The sequence below is a fragment of the Convolutriloba macropyga genome, chromosome 6 (assembly GCF_964194025.1).
Source record: "Convolutriloba macropyga chromosome 6, txConMacr16.3, whole genome shotgun sequence".
In the NCBI taxonomy this organism is placed as follows: domain Eukaryota; kingdom Metazoa; phylum Xenacoelomorpha; order Acoela; family Convolutidae; genus Convolutriloba; species Convolutriloba macropyga.
Genome location: NC_134473.1, coordinates 12,400,156 through 12,410,602, shown reverse-complemented (window position 1 = coordinate 12,410,602; position 10,447 = coordinate 12,400,156).

Here is a 10,447-nt window from a genome sequence, read left to right as displayed (position 1 = left end):
GAGTTATTTTTAATGTCATAAATTTAAATTTGAGGCCAATTATGGGGCCGAGTCCAAATTTGGTCTCCAATATACACACCATTTTACAAAATAAGTAAGATATAATCTTCCAAAACACTGATTGTATTAAATCAAGAAACTAAGTTATATCTATTTGTACGAACTATTAATACTTATATATGCACACCCCATTTTACAAAATAAGTAAGATATAATCTTCAAAAATACTGATTGTAATGAAACAAGAAACTAAGTTATATCTATTCGTACGAACTATTCATACTTATATGTGCACACCCCATTTTACAAAATAAGTAAAATATAATCTTCAAAAAAACTGACTGTAATTAAACAAAGAAAAATAAGTTATCCATTCTTACAAACTAAAATGAACTATATTATCCTATATGTAACAGATTTCAACACATACCGAGAGCATTCAACTAATGTTTATTTGCCTTATTCAAAACTCTACATACCAAATAAAAGTTCACACGTTACTGATTGATAATTGAGAACTAATTTCGAAGAGGAGATTAAAATATATTCAGGCCTCCTGTATTTTTTTGAAGTAAAACATGTAAATTATTCTGACTATAACCCACAAGTTAATTATCCACATGCCTTCAAATAATAAAAAAATAATCACAGTAATTAGTATTGTTATTATTATTATTATAATCTGTTTGTTCTCATAGGATTTGAACGCTTCTATTTATCTTTTAACGGATATTTTCTTGTGCTGATCGAGCAAAAAAAAATGGCTGAATTGAAAACTCTGAAAAGAATTGTATATTTGATTCGTTAAATGATATCTAGTGGTAAAATTTTCAAAAAAATGGAATTGCAAAAAATTGTTTAGTTTGTTTTGTTGACAATAAGACAAAACAAGGAACAGAGTGTTGATCATCTCTTTGCTTTGATCATTTCTGCAACTCCATAGTTTTAAATCTAACTCAAAACCGAGAAAACGAGTTGAATATTTCTAGCTATCGCTGTTCTCTTCCTCAGAAATGGTGAATACTAACAATAAATCAAAGAACATTCCGTGGATGAAAGACCTAAAAACAAATTACGTATTTAGTTTGAGATAAAAAATGAGGAAATCAATTGTTTGTTAAATTAATCAGACAATCAGTTTTTAGATATCTACCTTACCATGACAATGATCCCCATTTTTCACTCCTTGGAAGTGTTATAGAAAGTTGTCCTGACTTTTGAATTCTTGTTTCCACAATTTGGCCACCGACCGCTGGATTGTGATACATTTTTTAAAATTGACCAGTAGGCAAAATTGCCCCAATTGGCAAAAAAGCAAGGAAAAAATAGCAGTTTCTCAAAATTACTATTTTGCATTTCCCGCTTGTAGATTTGGAAATGAAATAAACTGAAAGAATAATCGATGATGAAAAACAGCATCCAGATGCCAACAATTGTTGTGCTCGAATAAGTTTCTTGCCCTTTAGTTGAGGTTTCTAGATGCAAACTCATTTCGATTCACTTTGAAAAATTGGCCTCATGAAAAATTGAAGAAACATTTTAATTTTTTATGGCAGCAAAACTTGTTTTCGTCTTTTGATTAAAAAAGTCGGGCTACATTATATATAATTAAATTAAGACATTATGCTGCACTCATAACTAAAGCAATATAAAAAAACATCTAACAGATACAGTTCAAACGTTTTAATGATGACGTTTTTACGAAGGTCATAAAAATGTGAGACAGACAAAATAATTAACAGATTGAAGCTTTGCAATTTATGAGAAATAAAACTTCAGAGAGCATCTATCTCTCAGAAAATTATCAACCGCGTTGCGATTTTTGACTGGAAGAAATAACTGAAGACAATATAATAGGAAAATTGCAATCATCAAAATAACAGAGCTTTGAGGTAAAAGTGTGAGTATGAAACTTGAGTCGCGCACTGGGGATGCCAGACCGACTTGAGTGGCACTCTGGGTGTGCCAGACCTCACTTGGGTCGCGCACTGGGATTATCTGACCAACACTTTTAACTGTTGATGTAGTAGTGATCATTGGTATAATGTATTAATTTCAGAATAGTAGTCACTTTTTAGTCTGGTTTTTGCTTTTTTCAGTAAAAAAAAACATTAGATAAAGATAAAATTTCAACTGAACAGCAAATAACAAAATTTAATCTTTACCGTGGTCTTTGATGTTAATCATGTAAATCCAGAGTCTTGGCTGGGTTCTGATCAGACTGCCAAGACCGCAGTTGGTGCTCTGAGCAGACAGTGCTGACTGTGGATAACGTCCTGATCAGACTATCCAGACCAAATTTAGTGCCACCAGACTCTGTAGAGCGGTCGCGGTTTACCCCCGGTACGTGACCCACGTTGGTCTAATCAGGGTTGGCTTGGGTCGCGCACCTTGTCCTGGGATTTCTTTAAAATGGGTTTTAAAAGCGAACTTGTTCTAATTGTAGGTTTTGTTCAGCATTTTTTGAGCAACTTTTCTATGACAGTTGTGACATCTCGAAATGGACAAATTTTTGACTCGGAAGAATTACAGTTACGGTCTTATTCGCTCACAATTGTTACTATTAGGGTTTGCTGTTTATTTTTAAGATACAAAGGTTGCATGCAAAATTATCATATGTTATGCTAATATCATATCCGAGCATATGTTATGGGATCTTTTGTTAAATCATGTTATGAACAACAAACGAACTTGATTATATTGAATTCGATGTTGTTGGACATTTTGAAAGATAATTCTGAAAGAGCTAATACTTGAGACAAGTTCAACTGACATCAAACAATTTTTCCAGTTACTTTAAGAAAACGTTCCAATACCACTGAATACTCCAGTTGGCCTACGTCGTGATGTTCAGCTCCCGTCCAAAAGTTACCATCCGTACCAAACAAATCCTAGACCTAATTGGCTATTAACCAGCCAAATATAGAGCTGAACAAGGCGGCTCGGTAATGTGGGTTTGCACATCATAAGTCTATTGTTACCCCTGTAAATGAAGAAGTGATAGGACATTTTTTAAAATTCACATAGTGCTGGAGAACAAGCGGTAAAAACTGTAATAAACTTAAACCACCAAATGAATTAAACAACGCCTAATCTCATAGTCTTATTAATTCCATTAATAAGACTATGAGATAACATTAAATACCGGCAAAACTTGTTATGAACCTTTGGAAAAAAATTATAGTCAAAATGGCATGAGATGAAATATAAAATAAACAAACTAACTTGTTCTTGACTACAAAGCAGACTGAACTTGTCCGTAGTCAGGCTAGATAACACGTCGACCGACAAAAAGAAGAATTAAAGGGACAAAGTACTAAAATCCACTGCATTTTTTATACGAATAACTTCGAAAACAATAAAAACCGTCAGCTCTCAATTTATACAAAATTTAGATTTATTTTCATGCAACTCCCCACTCATATATATCTTAGAAGCCAAGGGAACCAGTCCTTAATGAGACTGTGGCGACTTTCATTAGTTGAAGCCATACACAGCGTTGAAGCAAACAGAACCATAAGCAATTAACTTAAAAGATTTTAATGTTCAACTGTGTCTCATTGAAATTTCAATAGGCTCTGGTTTAAAAATTGCTATGTGAGAAGACAACAAAAAATCACAAAATTTGAAAGGTATTGAAAAATTACAAATATTTGTAATGAAAAATCACAGTGCCATAGCCACAAAAACCATCAGACAAAACAAAAAACAAAAACGAAGAAAATACTTGTCTCGCAAGAATGTGGATGTGAAGTGTCAATAATGAGACTAAGTTTGTAGTTCATATAAAAAACAAGAAGAGCATGGTACAAAATCATTAAGATATTCGTGATAACCAAATAAATTGAAAATTATAAATTCCATTAACTGTCGACTGAAAAATAACAATAAATACTTATACCTTAATTACGAAGCAATTGAGGCATGCTCTTAAATTGAATATGTCATATGACTAAAAAACATCGATTAAAGGCAGAAATTGAATATTCAATTACCATTGGGAAAATTTTGGAATAGTAAGTCATTCATTAAGAACACTATTTATGTTCAACTGCACTAACTTCCACGCCAAATGATTCTGTCATTGATGTTGTAATGTGTTAATAGACCAACGTAACTGAAAAATTGTGCAAAGTCTCAAAAATTACAAAATTCTTATGAAAAATTGTACCATGAAAGTCAGAAACTAATAACTCAAATATAAAAATGATATACATATCGAATTATGTTTATTGATAAAGAGGATGAGACTTTCCAATAATGAGGCTAAAATTGTATTAGAGTTCAGAAACTGCCAGAAACTCTTATAATGACAACAGAATCAAATTTATAGGAACAATCAATAACCAACTGAAAGCATTAGATTGTTTTTATAATAACTAATTCGGTAGCCAAATAGATTTTCTATCAATGTAACGAAATCATATGAAAGAGCCTTTTTCGGAGCCAGAAAACGGCTTTAGTTTCTGTAAACGTAATATTTGTTTAATATTTCTCATTTTAACCTAAACATGTTCTCTCTTTATCTGATATCTGTATGAAAATCGACTTTTCTTTAAAAGGCTTAAAGAAACAAAAAATGGGAATTTTTTAAAATATACTGCGCGCCCCACAAAAGTTGGAACTTGTTAATTGTGAACAACAATGATGAGACAAAAACTGTCCTTAAGATCACTTAGTGTCTATAAATACAGGTTATTGTTTCAATTTTTTTGCGTTACACACAATTTGGCAGAAAATTTTGATACATCAAAAATAAATGATGCGTTATAGGTAATTACTGATTTACATTAGCAAGAAGCTGGCAAAACTTCAATTCCAGAAACGTTTTCTCAGGAACCAAAACTAAAATTAACGCTCATCTGAGTAAATTGAAAGACCGTTTCAGTGGTTTATAGCTCATTAATTCCCGCATATTTGCATAAAGAGGGCAAACGAATAGTTTGCAAAAACTTTATCAGGGTCATGAAAATGATGAGCTTATCTCCGGAAACCTAATCTTTGTTCAATTTTACTCCTTTGAACCTAAACAGGACCTCAAAGTCTGAATATCTACATGAAAACTGATCTCTCTGCAAGTGCCAAAAAAGTGCGGAAAGTTTTACAAAAAAGAAAGCTCCCAAAAAGAATTCAATTTTTTTTGTACAATCTACATTGAGACAAAAACTGGTCTTTCATTCACTGCACGTTCAATTTTTATTTTACAAAATGTTTGTGTTAAACATTTCTAAAAAATATAAAGGTTTATATAAAATTTGGATAAACATCCATTTAAATTAGCGAAAGGCGGGAAAAATTTGACTTCGAGAAACAAAATAAAAATTGAACTCATCTGAACAAAAAAAATTTCTCCCACCAGATTTTAGGTTTTATTTCCGGATCACTAGTACGAAGTGAGCTAAAGAAGCATATTCGGTGACATTTTTCTTGAAAACTTGTGGAACTAAACAAAAACTTGAGCACAAATTGCAGCGAAAACTTGGTTCAAACAGCTCAACAGCCCTCCTCTGTCTTAAAATATATAAACAAAAACACTTTTGTTGGAAGTTTGCAAAATTGATGAAAATTTGTGGAAAAATATTAACAAAAACAACCGTTTTCACTCGAATATTCACACAATAATTGAGCCCAGGTCTAGATACAGACTTATGAAAAGACAATTGTCGACCAAAATATGCTATGAAAAGACCATACTCGACTCATTTAAGCTATGAACTTGATTTGATAGCTTGCGGACTTTAGCTTGACTCAGATTTTTCGCAAAAGACTTTGGCTGGTCCAAAAATTTTACAACATTTTGGCTTGACCCAATGTTTGCAAACAAAGTCGAGTTAAAGTTTATCATGGGTCCATCATTGGTCTTTTAATGGGTCTGCTTTTTTGCCATTAAATTTTTTGTGCAATATTGCATGTAGTGTAGTTAGCATGTATGTTGCCTCATCTTTTACGATTCAGAAGAACCACAAATTAGCTTATAATTTTGGAAAGGAAAACAACCTAACAACGCCAAAAATTTGATATGGCTAATGGGACTAGGACCAATACACTTAAGCTAGCTGGTTTCATTGAATCAATTAAAGTGGTGAAATACTCAAGCTGCGATAACTCTTTATCTTAAGATTTGAACAAAACTCTTAAGGCTTCAGGCAGTTTTCCAACTGATTCTTAAGATGGACTGCTCTGGTGAAAAAATTTTAGTTTTGCTCCGGTTCTGCTTCTGTATGTACAAAAGCAGAAAATAAAAATTTCGAATTCTGAAAAAAAACAGTCTTATAAAAAGAGTAATAGCTCACTCATGAAATGGCTTTAACTCGACTTTGTTGGTTATGAAATGACTATTGGTGGACCCATGAAAAGACCTTAGCTGGACTTTCTTCATTATGAAAACACGTTAGTTCAACCCATGAAAAGATATTAGCTCGACTTCAACCAGGAAGCTCGACAGTGTAATTATAGTCAATATTACCCCCCCTACTAGACTCTTAAAGTCTTTTCTTAAGCCGAGGCCTAGGCTTGGGAAATCTCGATAACTCCTCGGAAGCAATGAACTTAAAAAAAATCAAAGTTATTTGATATTTTAGGCTGGATGAGCGTTCTAATGATACCACTTACAGCTGTACAATGAATACGTCAATTGGCCAAAATTGATGGAACAAAAAAGTATTCAAGTTGAGCATATAGTTCCTCCCCTACAAAGATGGGGTTGGCACAATGTATAGGTGGCTAATAGAGGATGCGTGGACACATAAGATATGAAAAAATGTTCATCCAAACAGTGCTAAAATGTGAAATTTTATTTTTGAAAAGCATTTGGTGCCTGATTATTTAGAGGATAGATAGCTCTTGTACGCTATCAGTAATTCCACGTGACGGCAGCTATCACGTTGATCACCTCTGCGCCTTCTATGATGCTTGGGGGTCTAACTCTTGGATTGCATGATATTTTGCTCCCAGTCCACTCAAAGCAAAGGAGTCGTTCGATGCTAGGTTCAATGGGGGCGGGTGGTTCAGTGAGCAAATCCTTCAATATTTCCTCAACTGCAACGAGAGTGTTGTCTCGGCTGCCGTTTTTGCAGTTGTGCCTAAGTTGTGATTGCTGATAGGGTTGAATACTCTCATCTTTGGCCTTTTCAAGCGCGCAGATTGATCGTGTTGCTGTTCAGTATGTTAATTGAGATTTTGAGTTTCTGTTGGTTCACCCGTTTGTCTTAAACGAGAAAAATGTACCACTTTTGCTGGAAATTTGCAAAATTGATGAAAATTTGTGGAAAAATATTAACAAAAACAACCGTTTTCACTCGAATATTCACACAATAATTGAGCCCAGGTCTAGATACAGACTTATGAAAAGACAATTGTCGACCAAAATATGCTATGAAAAGATGTTACTCGACTCATTTGAACTATGAAAAGATTTTAACTTGATTTGATACATTGCGGACTTTAGCTCGACTCAGATTTTTCGCAAAAGACTTTGGCTGGTCCAAAAGTTTTACACAATTTTGACTTGACCCAATGTTTGCAAAGAAAGTCGAATTAAAGTTTATCATGGGTCCATCATTGGTCTTTTAATGGGTCCGCTTTTTTGCCATTAAATTTTTTGTGCAATATTGCATGTAGTGTAGTTAGCATGTATGTTGCCTCATCTTTTACGATTCAGAAGAACCACAAATTAGCTTATAATTTTGGAAAGGAAAACAAGCGTAACAACACCGAAAATTTGATATGGCTAATGGGACTAGGACCAATACACTTAAGCTAGCTGGTTTCATTGAATCAATTAAAGTGGTGAAATACTCAAGCTGCGATAACTCTTTATCTTAAGATTTGACCAAAACTCTTAAGGCTTCAGGCAGTTTTCCAACTGATTCTTAAGAGGGACTGCTCTGGTGAAAAACTTTTTAATTTTGCTCCGGTTCTGCTTCTGTATGTACAAAAGCAGAAAATAAAAATTTCGAATTCTGAAAAAACAGTCTTATGAAAAGAGTAATAGCTCACTCATGAAAAGGCATTAACTCGACTTTGTTGGTTTTGAAATGACTAATGGTGGACCCATGAAAAGACCTTAGCTGGACTTTCTTCATTATGAAAAGACGTTAGTTTAACCCATGAAAAGATATTAGCTCGACTTCAACCAGGAAGCTCGACCGTGTAATTATAGTCAATATTACCCCCCCTTATTGGACTTTTATAGTCTTTTCATAATCCGAGGCCTAGGCTTGGGAAATCTCGATAACTCCTCGGAAACAATGAACTTCAAAAAAATCAATTTTATTTGATATTTTAGGCTGGATGAGCTTTCTAATGATACCACTTACAGCTGTACAATGAATAAGTCAATTGGCCAAAATTGATGGAACAAAAAAGTATTCCAGTTGAGCATATAGTTCCTCCCCTTCTAAGGTGGGGTCGGCACAATGTATAGGTGGCTAATAGAGGATGCGTGGACACATAAGATATGAAAAAATGTTCATCCAAACAGTGCTAAAATGTGAAATTTTATTTTTGAAAAGCATTTGGTGCCTGATTATTTAGAGGATAGATAGCTCTTGTACGCTATCAGTAATTCCACGTGACGTCAGCTATCACGTTGATCACCTCTGCGCCTTCTATGATGCTTGGGGGTCTAACTCTTGGATTGCATGATATTTTGCTCCCAGTCCACTCAAAGCAAAGGAGTCTTTCGATGCTAGGTCCAATGGGGGCGGGTGGTTCACTGAGCAAAGCCTTCAATTTTTCCTCAACCGCAACGAGCGTGTTCGCTCGGCTGCCGTTTTTGCAGTTGTGCCTAACTTGTGATTGCTGATAGTGTTGAATACTTTCATCTTTGGCCTATTCAAGCAGGCAGATTGATCGTTCTGCTGTTCAGTATGTTAATTGAGATTTTGAGTTTCTGTTGGTTCACCCGTTTGTCTTAAACGAGAAAAAAAGTACTTGATTTTTATTAAATAACTTTCCTGTGGACAAAATGTTCTGAAATGTGGCCAAAAAAAGTCCAAAAACGATTTCTAAAAGAATAAAAAGTTAAGATTTTTTGGTCAAGTTCAACATGCGGAGTGCTTCAATTTGTTGCCACATGTTTGTCTCAGCTGTCCTCAAAAATAGAAAGTTGTCTGAGCAAAAATGGGATTGGTATCACATAGTTTTAAAAAAAAAGTGGGAACAATTAATTTCTTTCAAAGTTTGAGCTATATTCTCCCAACATTGATGGACAACAATGAGGGCGCGGAGAAATGTGACGGTGGCCGTTAAAAATAGTGACGAAATTTTCGCACATTTTTCAGCGCTTGCTCAAAATCAGCTTTATACTTTCTCGCTTGAAATTAAAAAGAAATTATTTTCATATAATTCAGAGACTCTATTGCTTTTGAGCAGTGATATGTGTGGTTGATAAACTGCTAATTGGTTTTTTTTTTATATCCGCAAATAGTATTGCGAGGGAGTTTGTTTTTCAAAATACGAAAAATAGATGTTGCTGAATGCGACCCCAAAATTGATGATTTTTGAACAAATCGCATTCTATGTAGCGATTAAAACGTTCAAACGTGTCATTTATGGCGGCCCCAAATCTTACGTTCTTATTCATCACAACGAGAGATTGGTTTTCAGAAAAAAGCTATGTCTTTAGGCAATAACTTTTCCCTTAACTGAAAGAACAGGAAACTATTAAGGTTTTTACTGCCAGCCCAGAACGACATGGTAATTAAAAAAACAGACTTTTCTTTAGTTTGGAAAATTAGTTTGAAACATTGTAGCAATTTGACCTTAATTTTTAAACCGATTTTAAATACCCAAAAGTGTTGTTTTATTGGGAAGATAAAATCTTTTATTTGAATTCATGCTTAGAATAATGTCAATAAATGCCCGTATGATTGGTAGATAGTTTTTTTTGTATAACCTTTTGGTTATCTATTCTAATTTTCTTGATTTGAAAAAAATCAGAAATGGATGATTCAAAAGTACATTCATACTTTTGTTTTCTTTTCGCTGTTTGTCCCTTTTACTGACAACCAAGTTGTTAACTCTTAAAAAGTTCGTTTGCTCTTGAATTTTATCTTATCTAATTCGTTTAAGAGCTGAATTCTTCAAGTAAATTGCTTTTGGTGCACGCTAATATTGGCATTAGTTACTCGCTTTGAAAATAAGATTCACAGGATTTATTATCGCATGTATTAAACCCCAGTTTGATGTTCGTAAGTTTAAACGTAGAGAGCATGATTGCTTGCTAGCTAAAAAACGTTAAAACGGCAAACTAGCATTCACGTATTTAAATAACTAAATGCTCAAATTGGTCAAATGACGCAGAGCTGTTACGTAACTCAAACAGCGCTGTCGTTGATCAAATATATATGATTAAAAATATCGGAAAAATCCGACGCAAAGTAGGTGAGTTTAATACGAGCGAAAGCTTTAATTTTTGAACAAAACTAATAAATGAGCTCATTTC